The sequence below is a fragment of the Mesoplodon densirostris genome, chromosome 19 (assembly GCF_025265405.1).
Source record: "Mesoplodon densirostris isolate mMesDen1 chromosome 19, mMesDen1 primary haplotype, whole genome shotgun sequence".
In the NCBI taxonomy this organism is placed as follows: Eukaryota; Metazoa; Chordata; class Mammalia; order Artiodactyla; family Ziphiidae; genus Mesoplodon; species Mesoplodon densirostris.
Window position 1 is genome coordinate 49,318,195 of NC_082679.1, and position 18,156 is coordinate 49,336,350.

An 18,156-nucleotide genomic window follows, 5' to 3' on the forward strand; every position below is an offset into this window, starting at 1 on the left:
GCTTTAAACAGTTACTTATCTTTTAAAGACATAAATTAAGTTTTTTTTAAAAAAGTCTTTATATTTACATTTCTAGGTTTTATTTCCAGTGCTCTTCCTTCTCTTGTGTACCTCCAGGTTTTCATCTGGTATCACTTTCATTCTGTTTGAGGCACTTACTTTACTATTTCTTGTAGTGCAGGTCTACTGGTGATTATTTCTTTCAATTTTTTATGTTTGGATAAGGTCTTTGTTTCACCTTCATTTTTCTATCTATTTTCACTGTCTCCCCCTTGCCTCCCTCTCCCTGCCCCCCACTACCCTAGTCAGTACTTTAAAGATGTTGCACTGTTTTCTAGCTTACCTTGCTTCTGATGAGAAACCTGCTGTTTCTCATCCGTTGTACATAATGTGTCTCTTTTTCTGCCCCCCTGACTACTTTTCACGTTTTCCTCTTTATCACCGATTTTAAGCAACTTGCTTATGATGTGTTTTAGTTTTCTTCATTTTTCATAATTATGGTTGGGGTTCACTCAGCTTCTTGGGATTTTCCTCACAAAGAGTTTATTTTGGCAGACCTAGGGATGGGGAGGGCCCTGTATCTAAAAGAAGGTGTTGGGCCTCTTGATGGTGAAGCATGATTGAAGCTGGTGATGTAGGACTCAGTGGAGCAGCAGAAACTTGATCTTGGAGTTGTGGAACTGCTTGACTATTGGCAGGTGGCACCTGCTGGCTGTGATCTCCTCCACCATCATGATCTGGATTGAGTGGGCCCAGGTGCTCTGCTGGTCACCTGTGTCATGGTAGCATTGAGTGGCAGTGCCTGTGATGGTCAGGTCCCAGTACACCTGGTACACATGGGCACCGCTGTCAGAGTTGTGATGCAACTAGATGCTGAAGTTCTTCACCTGCAGGAGGATTTCTTGAACACCTGCCCACAGTAGATAATTTCCCCTGAAGACTTCATCTTCTTCAGCTGAGACACAAAGTATCAGCACAACATGATTAGGTACAAAGATTTTTATGTGGTAGAGGGGTGGTGAGTGGCATTTGGGGGTGGGTGGGAGGCCCCCCCCCACCTTATGCTCTTGTAGTGTGCATGAGGCCTTCGTGACACCCTCCAGGCTGGCCACCACCCACAAAAGGGCTTATAGTTTTTTCAAATTTGGAAAAATTTTAGCCATTATTTTTTCAAATATTTTTTGCTCCCCATCCTTTAAGGGATGACAGTTTTATTTGATCATTTGAGGTTGTCTCATGGTTCACTGCTGCTTTGTTCATTTTTTCCTTGTGGGTTTTTTTTTTTTCTTGGTCCTATCTGTTTCATTTTGGATGGTTTGTTGCTATGCCTTGTAGTTTATTAATCTTTGCTTCTACTTTGTCTAATCTCCTGTTAATACCATACACCATATTTGCATCTCATGCATTATAGTTTTCATTTCTAGAAGTTCAATATGTGTCTCTTTTAACACCTTCCAGGTCTCCATTTAACATGTTCATTCTTTCCCCTGATTATTGTCAGTTTTTGACTTTTATAGTTTGAAGCTATTTTGTGTTAGGAGCATACAAGTTAATACTTTGTGCATGCATATGGTCCAAGTATGCATGTGTGTATACATACACATGCATGTATATCTATATACACACATATGTATATATATATATAAATAAAATCTTGTGGAATTTTCCTTTTATTCCTTTTTGCTTTAATTTGTACTTTGATACTAAAATTACTAAAAATCGCTAAAATTACTGTTTTCTTCTGGTTAGTATTAGCTTGGCTAATCTTTTCCTGTATTCTTATTTTCAATCTTTCAAGGTCTGTTTTTTAGGTATATCTCTTGTAAGCACTATAGAAATGAAATTAATTTTGTTTATTCTTGTAATCAGTCTTTGAATTAGAAGTATTCATCTGTTTATGGAGTTTTACTCTCAGTCATCACAAGGAATCAGACAGAGTTATAAAAATAGCTGAAGTGGGAGAAGCATAGATGTTAAGAACTCTTACAATAGTCTTGGTCATAGGTCCCAATTTTAATGGTTTCTGACTTTCTTTCTTGAATAGAGGCTGGAATTCAAGCGACTCCCATCAAATTATCTTTATTCTTGGCATATAGACCTGAAGATGCTAGTGGAGAAAAATTATCTTACTTTCCTAAGGTTTTCACGCTTTCCCAGCCTCCTGTCTCATATGAGAATGGATCTTTTAAAGCGTTTATGAACAGTATTATTTTGTATTTTGAAAGTTAATTTTAAACAATGTCAGTATGTAAAAAAAAAACTATTTCTTAGTGTATAGATTTTCTAATTGTCTCCATTTTCCTTAGTTTCTGAAGTTGCTTCTTTTGGTCATTCCTTTTTAGTTGATCATACACTAAGTTTACTTGATCAGTATTGGGGTGAAATTTTTTTATTCTAATAGACTATATATTGTTCAGGGTCATTTATAATGAATACAAGGTAACATGCCTATTACATAAAAATAAAATAATTGTTTTTGTGAAATGAATTGGAAGATGTGACATAATTAGACAGTGGGCATTTGTATCTATTATCGCTTTAGAGCTGCAAAAAAATGGAGGTAGTTTATTTCATCTTGGTAATGCTCCTTCTTTCTGGTCCAACAATTTATCAGAAATGTTAATCCAGCAAGCCATAAGTGGGGCGGGGGAGGGGAGGGGGAGAGAGGGGATTTAAAATTAGCCTGGAAATATTGCACAACTCATTAAAAATGTAATCATGCATAAAATGAGATCAATGAAAATTTATCTAAAAGTGCAAGGAAAAGGCATTTTCTAGTATGATACTGGATTTAATAGACTGGATTTTAATTTAGTCAGTTTGCTACAAAAAAATCCCTCCAGGCTAAATAAAACAGTTTTCCCTCCCAGTTATTGTACAGACAGCTAATTTTCAGACCCTTCCCTTCTGATATTCAGTCTTATCTCTTGCTGGGTACGGGTTTCACTATATTGCAGAATTTGTTTTCTTTACATTTTCCATTACTGCTTTCATTTGCATGATAAATGATTAGAAGTAGAAACAGGAAAAGAAGCTATGCAGAACATTTCTTTATTAATTTTGTTTAAATTAGAGTAACTTTTTTATTCATCCTCCTCCCTCCCCATTTAACAACCAATGTATCTGAATTATTTTAATATTTTATTGTAGAGCTAGAGAAATGGGTTGCAGTTTTTTTCTTGCACTTTCTTCATGTAACATTTTATTTCGTTTTTATGTTTGTAGTTTACATTTTGGTTCCTGTCTTGTGCAGTTAATGATATTGATGAATTTTTCTCTTAAAAGATACCCTGTGTTTAAGGCTGAGTCTAAGGTACAGGTGTTTAAAATGCGTTGACACTGAGGAAACTGAGTGCTTTGAAGATTTATTTTGCAGACAATATCATCACAATTCTTAAGCAATAAATAGGGTTTGTAAAATTGGGCTTCATCTATGTCTTCTGCCCCTTCTATCTTAGCCGCTTTTCTAGTCTGATAATTTAGAATGTGAAATGATGTAATTAACTAAACCCATTAATGAAAACTTTCTGATGTTTTCCTTTCCCCCAAAGTTGTAAATGAAAAGACGCTAGCTTTATTAATAAGAACTTCTCTGGGCAAAACTTGCCTGAGCAAAAATTAGTATGTAAGCTGAATGAATGGTTCCAGCAAAATTTGTCTGTAACAGAAGAATTTGATGATTATTTTATAATAATTCATATAGCTAACTTTTCTTTTTATATTACACAGATTTTATGTAAATACTTTCCTGTTCAAAAAAATTCAAACATTACTGTTTGTTTATTCTTTCTATCCTTCTCTCTTACCTAAAACTAACACACTAGTCCTCAGCTATTCTTCCTGACATTTTTCTCTGTAGAATAGACCTGTACCTGTAGAAATATATTAGTTTTAAGTTTTGTTAAATTATTCTAACATGAATTGTGTTACAATATTTTAATTTTTCTGCATTAAAAACTTTTACTTAACATTATATCTTGTAAAATTTTCCATTTCAATATGTATAACTATATTCTGTTGAAGTATTGAATAGTATTCTATAACGTGGAGCTAGGAAGATCTGGAAAGAACCTAAGTATCCATCTTTAAGCGAGTGTTAACTGCGACAAACAACGATGCAATAAAAACCTTTGTGCATACCTCTGTGCACAGTGGAAATGTTTTCTGGGGGAAGATGCCAAGAAGTAGGAGAGCAGGGTCATTGAATGCCCCTAAATTTTCCTCTGAGTGCTGTTTACCTAAATCCTATGCGTTTAACAATTGTCTCATTGTCATTCATTTCAAAGTAGTTTTTGAGTTATATATTGATTTTTTTCTTAAACATGAGTTATTGTCTAGGGGAAAGTTTCTATGTCCATGTAGATTTTTTGGGCTATCTTCTTGATGATGAATCTAAGTTTATTTCATTGTGATCAATCAGTATAGCTTTGTATGATTTCTCCTTTACAGGAGTCAATGAGATTTTTCTTCATGACCTAATATGTGGTCAGTTTTCTTTTGTGAGTGTCCCTGACTGAGGAGAATGTTCTTTGTTGTGTTCAGTCTTCTACTTTATACCTATTAGATCAAACTCATTAATTATATTAATCAAATACTCAGTGTTCTTACTTTTTGTTCATTTATTTTATATGCTGGTTCCTGAAAGCTGTGTTGTTAGATATGCCCAAAAGTTCATGTGTTACATTTTCTTGGCAAACACCTCTTTTTGTCCTTTTAGTGCATTTGTCTAAAATGGTTTCCTTTTTTCTAATACTGAGAATTGCTTAGTGTATCCTATACTTTTATCTTCACTCTTTCTGTATTGTCTTATTTTAGATACGTCTTTTAAATATAGTCTGTGGATTTTCTACTGGAATATTTAAGTTTATTTTCTTAATAGACAGCGATCCTTCACCCGGATTATAATTACCAATGTTTTGGACTTATTTATGTTTTCTATTTGTTTTTCTACGATACAGTGCCTTATTTGTTTCTCCCTCTTTCTGCCTATCTTTGGTTGATCAGATTATTTTATTCCATTTTCTCCCTCCACTTGTGGTTTGTAAGTTATATGTTCCACTTCTTTTTTTCTAGTCGTTACACTTAAAATTTTAACATAGATATTGATTGTATATCTTTCTGCCATTATATGGGCTATCCCTACCCTGTCTCTAAATAACGTGAAAACCTTGATGTATTTTTGCTTTTGTCACTTTCCACTTTCTCCAACACTTCTCAAGTCTTGAGTTCCAAACTGTTAACGTTTTTTGTTTGTTTGAAATCAACGTTTATTTAAATTTAGTTAGTTTTTCTGGTTCTTTTGCTCACCCTTGCTTTTTATATCCAGTCTCTCTCTGATATTTTTTTTTCTGGAGTATATTTTTGAGAAATTCTTGTTAGAGTGAGTTTGTGTATGGTAAATGGAATCCTTGCATGTTTGAAAGTGTCCTTATTTTGAAAAATAATTATACCTTCTGTAGACTTTTAGGTTCAAATCTTGGCCAGCATCTGGCATATGGTAGGCACTCTCCATGTTTTTTATGTGGAGAGCCTGCATAGAACTAGATTAGAGGAAGATAGGGTTCTTAACCCAAATGGTCCTGGGTACCCAGCTATATTGATTCTTGATTAGTCTTCTCTGGAACAGTCTGTCTAAGGACAGATGGAGTGGAACCCCTAGAGCTGCTCTCAAATCAAGGGATCTTTTGTGGCACACATATAGGCAGTGCTCATAATGGAAGGGGAGCTTTTCTGGAGTCTTTTAGGATTTCTTTCTTATGTTTGACATTCCGAAAATTTCCCACAATTATGTGTGTGTGTATTGATTATCACCCCCACCCATTCCTCTCTGTTCTTCTTTTACTCCTATTAGCAAATTTAGAAGTTTTTAAATTTTATATTTAATTTTATTTTTTTAAATGTTATTGCAGTATAGTTGATTTATAATATCATGTTAGTTTCAGGTGTACAGCACAGTGATTTAGAATTTCTGAATCTATCCTTCAAATCTCTTTTTTTTCCTTCCTGAACTTATATAGCTCTTGTGCTGTGTTTTGAGACAACTTTTCAGTTATATTTTCCAGTTGACTATTTTAGTTTACAGCTTTGTCTGTCCACTTTTCTTTTTAGATCATGTATTGAGGTTTTAATTTCAATGATTTTTTAAAAGACTTTATTTTTTAAAAGAGCAGTTTTAGGTTCATAGTAAAATTGAGAGACGGGTATAGAGATTCCTCATATATCCCCTACTGCCCCCCCCCCACCCCTGCCCTACCACTGCCCCAGCCCTCTGCCCCCAGCCCCATGCATAACCTCTCCATTATCAACATCACTTACCAGAATGGTACCTTTGTTACAACTGATGAACCTACATTGACATATCATAATCACTCAAAGTTAATAGTTTACCTTAGGGTTCATTCTTGTGTTGTACATTCTGTGGGACTGGGCAAACGTAAAATGACATGAGTCCATCATTATAGTATCATACTATATTTTCACTGCCCTAAAAATCCTCTGTGTTCCACCTACCCACCCCCTCACTCTTTACCTCTGGCAACCACTAATCTTTTTGTTATCACCATAATTTTGTCTTTTCTAGAATGTCAATCATATAATTGGAATCATAGAGTATATTTCCTTTTCAGATTGGCTTCTTTCATTTAGTACCATGAATTTAAGATTTCACCCCCGTCTTTTTGTGGCTTGATAGCTCATTTCTTTTTAGCACTGAATATTTCTTTGTCTGGTTATACCACAGTTTATCTGTTAACTGAAGGTCATCTTGCTTGCTTCCTAGTTTTGGCAGTTATGAATAAAGCTGCTCTAAACATCTGTGACCAGGTTTTTCTGTGGACTTGTTTTCAGCTCCTTTGGGTAGATAACAAGGAGTGTGATTGCTGGATTATATGGTGACAATATGCTTAGTTTTGTAAGAAACAGCCAAATTATCTTACAAAGTGGCTGTACCATTTGCATTCCCATCAGCAATCAATGAGAATTCTTGTTACTCCACATCCTTGTTAACATTTGGTGTTGTCAGTGTTCTGGATTTTGGCCATACTAAGAGACATGTAGTGGTATCTTGTTTTAATTTGCATTTCCCTGATGATGTACAATGTGGAATATCTTTTCATATGCTTATTTTCCATCTGTATTTTTTCTTTGGTGAGGTGTCTGTTAAGGTCTTCTATTTTTAAATTGGGTTGTTTTCTTCTTGTTAACTTTTAAGAGTTTTTATATTTTGAATAACAGTTCTTTATCAGTGTCTCTTTTCCAAGTATTTTCTCCCAGTCTGTGGCTTGTTTTCTCATGTTATTGATATTGTCTTTGGCAGAGCAGAAGTTTTTAACTTTAATGAAGTCCAGCTTATTAATTAGTTTTTTCATGGATCTTATCTTTGTTCTATCTGAAAAGTCACTGCCATACTTAAAGTCATCTAGGTTTTCTCCTACTTTAACTTCTAGTAGTTTTATAATTTTGCATTTTACTTTTAGGTCTATGATCCATTTTGAGTTAGTTTCTGTGGAGGGTATAAGGTCTGTGTCTTAATTCATTTTTTTGCATGTGGATGTCCACTTGTTCCAGCACCATTCTTTGAAGAGATTATCTTTGCTCCTCCATTGTATTGCCTTTGCTCTTTGGTCAAAGATGAGTTGACTATATTTGTGTGGATTTTGGGTGGCTCTATATTCTATTCTCTTGATCTATTTGTTTCAGTGACAATTATTTTTGTTTACTGTATCTCTAATTTTTTTCTCATAGATGCCTACTCTTTTTTTATGGATGCAATGTTTTATCATTTATATATGTTATATATATTTATTGTTGACATATTTATTTATAACTACATATATATTTATAATAGCTTTATTGAGATATAATTCACATACCAAAAAATCCACCCTTTTAAAATGTACAGTTTAGTAATTTTCAGTATATTTACCAAGCTGTGCAATCATTATCACTATCTAATTGCAGGACCTTTTCATTACTTAAAAGGTAACCCTGTACCCATTGTCAGTGCTTCCTCATTTTACCCTCCTCACAGCTTCTCACAATCTCTACTGTACTTTCTGTCTCTATAGATTTGACTACTGGGGACCATAAATGGTATCATAGAATATGTGGCCTTTGTGGCTGGCTTCTTTCACTCGGCATAATGTTATCAAGGGTCATCTGTGTTGTAGCATGTATCAGAACTTCATTCCTTTTTATTGATGAATAGTATTCTATTGTATGGATATACTGCATTTGTTTATCCATTAATCAGTTGATGGACATAGGATGATTATGAATAATGTTGCTATGAACATTTGTGTATAAGTTTTTGTGTGAACATATGTTTTCAATTCTCTTGGGTATACCTTGGAGTGGAATTGCAGGATCACATGATACCTTTGTTTAATGTTTTGAGAAACTGCCAAACTGTTTTACAGAGTACCCACACAACTTTACTATCCCACCAGCAATTAATTTAAGAGGGTTTCAGTTTCTCCATGTGTTAATTCTTCCTCTATTGGATACTTCTCTTTTGTGGTGTTGGTTTTCCTAAAATGTTTAGTGATTCTTGGTTGTATGTTCTTCTTTATATTGGAGATTCCCTGGTGGTTGTTTTATACAATTAAGTTTTGAGTGGTTTATTATTCAGCAATAGATAACCACAGCATTTACATGCTCTTAAATCACAATTAACCAGAATGCTTAGAAAATGGAAATGGATCTTCCTAATCAACAAAACAAAAACAACCACTACAAAATCAAAACCCCCAAAAAACCCCCAAAATAACCACCACCATCACCAACCCCCAAGCCACCACCAAACACTTTGCTTAAATTCTTATGGTTAAGATTCTTTAAAAAAACTTTTACAAAAATACATGAACTTATGTTCTTGCTTTAGAAAGTGCATAACATAATATACTACTGGATTTTTGGGGATTTCAAACATCAAATATTACTTTTAGATCTATGTGTATAGGTGGTGCAGGCTTTTGCGATTTTTAATTTTTTTAAAAGTGGCCTTGCGGAATGGGCTGTGTGATCTCCCAGCAGTTCCTTGAGCATTTTGAGTCCCTCCTATGTCTGAGCATCCTTCATGCTGATCTCTTTGCCTACAATAGTCCTGGCCACTTTTCATGTCTTGATTCCAGGGGTCTTCCTTTGATATAGAACAAGAGTCAGTGCTAAGAGGTCAGGGGACAGGTCTAGGCTTCAGCGAAAGGGGCTATGGAGAACCATTCGTGCAGTCTGGGACTCAAATAGGCATTCTGGAGACAAGGCAGTGCTCAGTGTGGAACATGGCTGTGCAAAGGCATAAGGCCAATTGAATCACCTGGACAAACATGGCTGAAGATTGTAGACTATGGATATACCTGGGACTGAGAATGACACACCAGCCCAGGGGGCTCAAGATTAGGAAAACAAAGTGAATTACAAACATGAGGTACTGTAGAGCTGGGCCTAAGAGATGAATCCTGAATGGGCTATAGCTGACTCACTGGATTTGTCTTCTGTAAGCATAAGAAGGAAGTGATGCCCTACTGGGCCTGCCGGGATGACAATGCCCAATCAAAGCTACCAGAAAATTAAAAAAAAAAAAAAAAAAAAAAAACTACCAGAAAATAGAAAGGTATGGTAACTTTGTTATTCCTCCAACAGTATTCACAGATTGCTTTTTAGTAATGATATTGAAATCCTCCAATAGTTTGAGAATTCATTTTCCAGGATCAGTGGTACTTCAAGTTTTCATTGCCCTTAGAAATGTGTTCTTTAGCTAATTTATAGATAATAGCTTTCACTGTACTTTAAATAATAGATTATGTGCCTAGACTGTGAGAATGTAATAAATGTTTCCTAGGTGTTTCAAAGTTTAATCAAATAGTCACTAAATAATTATAATAGGTGGTAGTCAAAGAGTAATGTGGTTTCTAAATTACATGGGTCCCATTAGTTTTAATAAATATCGAAGTACTAATTAAATTTTTACTAAGTGATGCATAAGGTTGTATTGTAAAATATTTTGTAAAACTAAGATGATTAGCAAACTGTTGAAAACTAGGCTTTGGTGAACCATCTGGGCCCATTGAATTCGACACACTATTTCAAACTTGAGCTGTTCCTACAAATCACCTTTAATGCCCCTCCTTGGTAATAGCCCTCCCTTCAAAATCTTATTGTGCATCTTAATGACATAATTTATATCCATTTTGAACCATCTTTTTCTAGTAAGCATTACTTCCAATCTTCCCATATAGCAGAAATCTCAGGATTTCATCATTTCAATCTTGTCACACAGCTTTTCCATTTCACATTCTGTAAGGTGGTTCCAAGATGGGTCCTGGAAAATTGGTGTGCAAGTAAACAATTTCCTGCTCAGGAAACCTACATTTCTATTCTACTCTGAACCACAGGATAGACACAATAGCTCACATTTGTTTCATGGAAGCTTGATCGTATATCTTTATGCTATCTACATTTCACTCTATGAGGTTTTCTGCATATTTCCATATGTTATTTTTTCCCCCTAGAGTAAGCACTTCCTTTTAGGTCAGGAAACCCCAATCTTAGGGCAAGTTAATGTCACAAGACTTCTAATGTAATGCTACAAACATCGTATTTCTTCACCTTTGGTATTTCTGTGTGGTCACTGCAGGAATATGTGCTTTTTTTTCCCACTTGTAGATCATTTATACACCTTAACAACTGTTGAACAAATGGATTCCTCTTTTTTTGTGGATAATTTATTTTTCTCCCCCTTAATGTTTTATCCTGGTGGTTGTCTTTTAATGTCTCATTAGAAATATTCTATAACACATGCTTCCATATGGCTCAATTCTCAGAATCTGAGTGCCTCAGGTCTCGAATATAGGAAAAATAGGAATCACACCTTTCAATATTGCTTATGACTATCAGCATTTGACCTAAGAGTTGGCAAAGTGCTTTAGAATTTTTTGAGAACAGGCTTTTCATAATAAATGTGTGGTTTCATTATTGTCATCTCTTGATCTATTTAATGTTACTGTGAACATCAGTGCAGATTATGTCCACTGCTTTCCCCATCTGTTCTTTACATTATCTCCTTGAACATTCCTCTGAATGGGCTACACAGGATTTGCCTTCATGGCACTGTGTACTGACTTACATTTCTCTATCAGTCCATCTTTCTCTAGATGGATTGTGATCTCACCGCTTGTTAAGATCTCCAGATACAGGTTGCTTTTACAGTTAGATTTACTACTAATTACTAAAGTGTAACATTCTTGTTCCCTAGGAGAATGGAAAAACAAATTTTGCCAAATCATGCAGTTACTTAAAGCAAAGCATACATGGTCTAGTGGGGGAAGGCTTTTTTTGTTCATACATGGGACAGTGTGTGTATATGTATACATAATTTGGATACTTATTAGAAAATTGTATTTAATCTTAGGTATTTTTCTACATTATATCTATTTTCCAGTGGAGTCCCATATATGATGTATCACAAAGATGACATGCTGGTGACCTACTAAAAATGAAAATGAAGGATGGGGACAGGGATAGAAGAACCTGTTTTTTTTTTTGTTTGTTTTTTGTTTTTTTTTTTAAAAAAACCATTAGTTTATTCAACACATGCTTGTTTTTTGCGGTACGTGGGCTTCTCACTGTTGTGGCCTCTCCCGCTGCGGAGCACAGGCTCCGGACGCGCAGGCTCAGCAGCCATGGCTCACGGGCCCAGCCGCTCCGTGGCATGTAGGATCCTCCCAGACCGGGGCACGAACCTGTGTCCCCTGCATCAGCAGGCGGACTCTCAACCACTGCACCACCAGGGAAGCCCAGAAGAACCTGTTTTTTAAAAAACATATTGCTGAAGTTTTCTTCTGCTGCAGAGATAGGAATATAGATACTCCTATGTAGTTGCTTCTAGAGTAATTCTATAAACACATTTCCTTTTAGTTGAAAAAGATTCACACTGGCTCTCTAAGAGTTTAATTGTGTGTCTGGTCTACAGACACACTCAGTAGATTTTCATGGAATTTTTGTGATTGAAGAATGTTATATTAACACTGTAGTATAAAATGGGATATTAGACTTTTTTTTGCTTGCAAGCAACAGAAAACACAACTTAAACTCCCTTAAGCAAAAAAAAGGAGTGTATTGGTTCAACTACCTGAAAAGTACAATAGGCTTCAGACACAGTTGGATCCAGGAGTTCAAATTGGGTCATCAAGACTTCAAAAACTCTCTCTGCCTCTTTACTCTGCTTTCCTGTGTTGGTCTATTCTTAGCACCTGTGTTGGCAGGATGGTGCCCAAAGGCTTCAGGCTGACCTGTCTTTCCCATTGAATCTTTTCTTTTTTGTTAGAAGTCTCTAAGGCAGAGAAGTTTACTTCCCTGAAATAGTTTGTGCTTCTTAGAAACACATTTTGTGTTTGTTGCTACTTAATTTTGAATAGAAGATGGTTAGCCCAGTATGGAGAGAGAAAGTACAGACATTTACAAATTGAGTTGCTGAGGCTGTACTTAAAGTTCGTCTGTGAATGCAGTTTCCTCATTATGGTGTCTCAACACACAAACATTGTTGAGGTTGACTCTCTTGTGGATATGAAGGTAGATAATGATTTGGTGATAAGGAAATAAAAGAGAACACCATCAGTTAGTACTGACCCCTGTTATTGTCCTCTCCCCACCAGCAGGGGCAGATTGGTTTGCTTTCCTTGGTGTTCAGAGGGTGCAGGCAAGAATCTGACTTCTTGATGGAAGGAAGCATTTCTTTCTTTTTTTTTTTAATTAAAAAAAAAAACTATAGTTGATTTACAGTATTGTATTAGTTTCTATTTTTAGTTTTTTAAGGTACCTCCATACTGTTCTCCATAGTGGCTGCACCAATTTACCCTCCCACCAACAGTGTAGGAGGGTTCCCTTTTCTCCACACCCTCTCCAGCATTTGTTATTTGTAGACTTTTTGATGATGGCCATTCTGACCCTTGTGAGGTGATACCTCATTGTACTTTTGATTTGCATTTCTCTAATAATTAGAGACGTTGAGCATTTTTTTCATGTGCCTGTTGGCCATCTGTATGTTTTCTTTGGTGAAATGTCTATTTAGGTCTTCTGCCCATTTTTTAATTGGGTTGTTTGTTTTTTTGATATTGAGCTGTATGAGCTGTTTGTATAGTTTGGAAATTAAGTCCTTGTTGGTTGCATTGTTTGCAATTCGTGCCAATATAATAGAATCATGGAATCACAGAATGTTAGAGGTGAGAGGGATTTTGAGATCATCTGGTCATATAAGAAAAGAATGAAGAAAATGTTGTTCAGAGGTGATATGACTTGTGCAGGAGAGTTTTTGGTCAGTGTCAGTGGTAGATGGTAAAATGGGGAAAGTATGATGTTTGGAGGCAGACAGACCAACGTGTAGTTTCTGTTCCTTCACTAAGTGTGCAGGTTTGAGCCAGTTACTTTAAGTGCTTCTGATGTTAAATTGTTTAGTGATAATGTAGGTAAAGAACTTACTAGAGTGCTTGGCACTTAATGTGTGCTCAGTAACCGCTAATAGGCTTGCTCATGCAGGGAACATATGCCTTCTTTTAGCTTATCCCTATCTTTTTTTTTTTTTAATATTTATTTATTTATTTATTTGGCTGTGGTATGCAGGCTTTTTAGTTGCGGCGTGCGAGCTCTTAGTTGCAGCATGTGGGATCTAGTTTCCTGACCAGGGATTGAACCCAGACCCCCAGCACTGGGAGTGTGGAGTCTTAACCTCTGGACTACCAGAGAAGTCCCTATGTCATCCCTATCTTACAGTGCCCTTGTGAGCCTTCACTTTATTAAACCTAGCACAATGTCATCTATGAGTGCCAGTAATCCACTCATTTTTTGTTGTTGTTACTGTTGATTGGATTTCTTTGAAACTAATCCTTCTCCATAAAGAAGAAGGGCAGGTCTGAGTTCATATTTACTTGGTAAAATTAGGTGCTTTGGGTATTAAACAAACCTGTCTCCATGAACATTTCACATTACAGCATGGAGGTCAATACAAATAAAAATACGGATGAATATTGCCACATGTAACATAAGGAGATTCTAGACCTTGATCAGGCCCTTGCCTACCTTTCTACCATCCGTCTACTACTTCTGTCGCCCTTATTACCAGGTTCTTGTTAAGCTGGCCTTCAGGACATTCCTCCAAAAGGTCAGATTGCTTCCTGCTCTATAGCCTTGGCAATGGCTCTTACCTCCACCTGGAATGTTCTTTCCCTATTGTGTTTGGCTTCTTCTTGTCATTCAGATTTTTTGTGTCCTTTGCTGATCAGTCAATCTGAAATGTCCCTTGTCCTCTATCACATCAACTGGTTACATTTTCATTATAGCACTTGTTATTTATTTGTTTGTTCATTTATTGTGTATTGTCTGTTTTCTCCCATTGGACTAGTTAACGTAGTTAACCCTGTTATGCAGATAACTACATATTTACTTTGCGGTTATCACATAGTTACTATGTAGCTATTTCTCATTCCCCATTACATAATGTCTAAAGCAGTGCCCAGTGCACAGGCAATCCCTCGTTAAATATTTGTTGGGTGAAGGAGGAAGTGAATTTGAACAACCCGTATAGGTAGCGCTGTGCCTTGTGGAAAGAGGTCCAGACCAGTATTCTAAGCTACTTTTACTCCGGACTATGTGATCTTGGAACAGAATTCCACCTTTTGGATCTTGATTGATTTTCTGATAAAATAAGTTTAACTATCACATAAGGTTTCTTTATTCTCTTCCAAACTGATTCAATGTCTGTTTTCTTCCATGCTGGACAATTGATAGGGTTCAGGACATGATACCCCCAAATATGGTACCTTTGGCATATTGAATATTTTAAGCTGAAGAAATTTGAGAAACAGCAGGTACAGGAAAATCTTTCTGACCTTCCCCTTCTTTGCTGAAGCAAGTCATAAGACCCTCATGTGAGAGGTACCTGTCCTGTACCCAGAGGGAATGAGCATCCTTATCTCTGAAGATGGAGGGATGCTGAGAGGAGTACAAATGAACAGGCCCTGTTAAGTTTTCCCCAGTTATTACCTTTAGCCTGTACCCTTTTGACCTATCACATTCCCCCCCGCCCCCGACTTTCCACTTTTCATCACACCTAGTATCAAAACACTCAGCCTTAAGCTCTTCTTCAGGTCTTCATTTCCTTATGAAGGCTCCAGTGTAACTCAAAACTTATATTCAATAAATTTTTATGTCTTTATCCTAATTTTTTCATTAGTTTAGTTTTCAGGTCCAGCCAGGGATCTTAAGAGAGTCGAGGAAGAGTTTTTCTTTCCCTATACAATCTCATAAGAATTTACCTTATAGGTAGGTAAAGGTGCTCTTTTAGATGGTGTCTGTGTATCAAAGCACAAACTAAATACCAGGCAGTAGCTGATGGTTCTGGAGAATCAGACGATAGGTGACAAATAGGCATTACCTAAGAAATAAAAGGATAGTTTTATATGGGGTTAAGTATTGCACTACTGGTGGAAGGTAGACTCATAAATTCTAAAGAATCTTTCTGATAATTGGAAAAAAGATTATAGCAATCAAAACATAAATACCCATCCAAATGATTCCTTTCTATGTAATTTTAGGAAGAGTTATAGAAAATTAATGTTTAGGCCTTTTCTTCTGTGATTTCCTTTTTGAACAAATGCTAACAATTGGCAGAATTCTTTTCCTTTCCCCACACTATTTGCCTTTCAGAATAGAGAGTGGCATTTCAATACTCTGTATTAGTTTCCTATTGATACTTTACTAAATTACACCAAATTTGGGAGTTTAAAATAACACAAATTTAGTATCTTACAGTTCTGGAAGTCAGAAGTCTGAAGTGGGTCTCATTGGTCTGAGATCAAGGTGTCAATGGGCTGCATTTCTTCTGCAAACTCTGGTGGAGAATTTGTTTTCTTGCCTTTTCCATCTTCTAAAGGCAGCCCACATTCCTTGGTTCATGGCCCCTTCCTCCATCTTCAAAGCTAACAATGGCCGGTTAAGTCTTTTTCATATCATATCACAATGGGACTCACTCTTCTGCCTCCATCTTCTACCTTTAAAAACCCTTGTGATTAAAAACGCTGGATTATAATCCAGGATAATTTCTCTGTTTTAAGGTCAGTTGATTAACAGCCTTAATTCCATCTGCAGCCTTAATTCCCCTTTGCCAGGTAATATATTCACAAGTTCTGAGAAATAAGACATGGACATCTTTGGTGGGGGGGGGCATTATTCTGCCTACCACATACTACTTAAGAGAAAAAGAACAATCCCCAAGAAAAACAAGTTCCAAGGCATCTGCTAAAATGAAAGCAATGTATGTATTAATATGTGAAGATAGCCGTATTCTTTTTTCAGTTGTTTGAGAAAAAAGGTGACAACATCTACCTTTTGGTTTATTGAAGAACAGTTACGATGTAGGGCCAGCACTGTCCCCAGTAGTAGGCTAAAAATACCAACACCTAGGGGTTTGTAACCCAGATTTCAGAAAACCATCTGGATCCTGGAACTCTTAATCCACTAGCACCATCTTTTACGCGTTGAGTTGGTAGAAAGTGTATGGTTCCATTTACATAGATATGTTGCCCGCAGAAAATGTTCACTGATGTAGTTTGGTTGAAACCCCTTTGCCCTGCAACTCTGGCTTCAAATGATTTAGGAAAGAAGCTACAAATGTGACCAACCACACAATAAAAACCTATATTACTCCCCTGTGGAACAGCGAATGTAAATTTCTGCTTTGCTTACCTGGAAGCCAAATATACAGAGGAAAGGAAAGTTAACTTCTGGCCCTGATTGATCACTTTTATTGAAGTTAAATTCTTTTGTTTTAATGCACGCTTGATTGAGCAAGTATTTATTGAGGCAGTTATGGTTTGTAGGAGAAAGAGACAGTTGAAGAAAGAACAAATGAATCTAATGTAAATCAAATACTCAGTCCTTTTATAGGAACTACAAAGACTTAAATGTGTGTTCTTAATGGTAATTTTTACAAAACTCCAATAGGAGAATTTGACAGTGATTGTTTCGGTGGGGAGATGGGTTTTTCCTTTCACATGCTAATCACCAACTCCTGGTGATATTTCTCTCCTTGACTGCAGTTGCAGAATTGAATAATTTATGGAATGAATTTTGTTGTAAATTTATTGTGTCACAAGCAGGTTGTAATTTCACTAACAGTTCACTTAAGTTATTAAGTTAAAAAAAATGTGTTTGATAGGATAGTGCATTTGGAGGCCTTTTTTTTTTTTCCCCTCTCAGCAAGTTCACATCTTATATATTTTCAAAACAGAGTACTTGCCTAATTTTTATTCAGAATCTGATATGCGAGAAGGAAGCACACATTAACATAAGTGGAATCGCATTTGCACCTTATTGTTGAATTTTGGAAGTCGTAAACAAATTATTGAAGATTTTATAGAGACAGAAATAGCATGAAACCCGCAGTGCTGTGGTGCTGCTGCCATTGTTCCCTGCATAACTGTCCCCAGCTTGCTGATGACGAATGAGGAGATGGTGGTGCAAAGGTGAAGATGTTCCTGGGATGGGGAAAAAGGCACATTAGTCCCTTCGTATTTTGCTCCAACTCTGAGGTTAAAATAATGGCGCACTATCACTCCCCCAGATCTTATCCAATCCTAATGGACTACAAAGAGAATAGGAAAAAAAATCTTTAAAAATCTCTCGCAGGGGTATCTGATTGGCCTCCATCTACATTTGCTACATTCTCAGGGCCTCTCTTTTATTGCCCATTCCACTGTGATAAGAGGCAACATTTGGCCATTGCAGAAACCTCTGCTTATTTCTGCCTCCGATGCTTCAGCATTCAGCAAACATATATTTAAGGTCGCCAGTTATTTACATTGAAATTTTTCTATTGACCCTGCCAGTGTGAATGAATTTCAAACAAGTCATTTCTTTCTCTGTATAGATGATTTCCCTAGGTTCCTGGTGGGGGTTACTTTTAATTCCTCTAGGAGTTCCCTCTGTTCTTGTTAGCACCCAGAGGATTTGCTTTCTGTTTTATCCCCCTGTCTCCCGATGTGTGGCCCCCTCTCCCCGCATCCTACCCTGGGTATTCTAACCCTTGCATGGAGGATGCTGGATAATAGCCACTGTTGTTGAACAGGAATACTTTTTAGGCCTTTAGAATAAACATTTTCACCATCT

At 36.4% G+C, this 18,156-nt stretch overlaps 1 pseudogene; it reads right to left on the reverse strand.

Annotated features, from left to right (window-relative positions):
• Positions 1-581: 581 nt before the first annotated feature.
• Positions 582-5,512, reverse strand: LOC132479682 (large ribosomal subunit protein eL20-like; annotated as a pseudogene).
• Between the last annotated feature and the right edge of the window lie 12,644 nt (positions 5,513-18,156).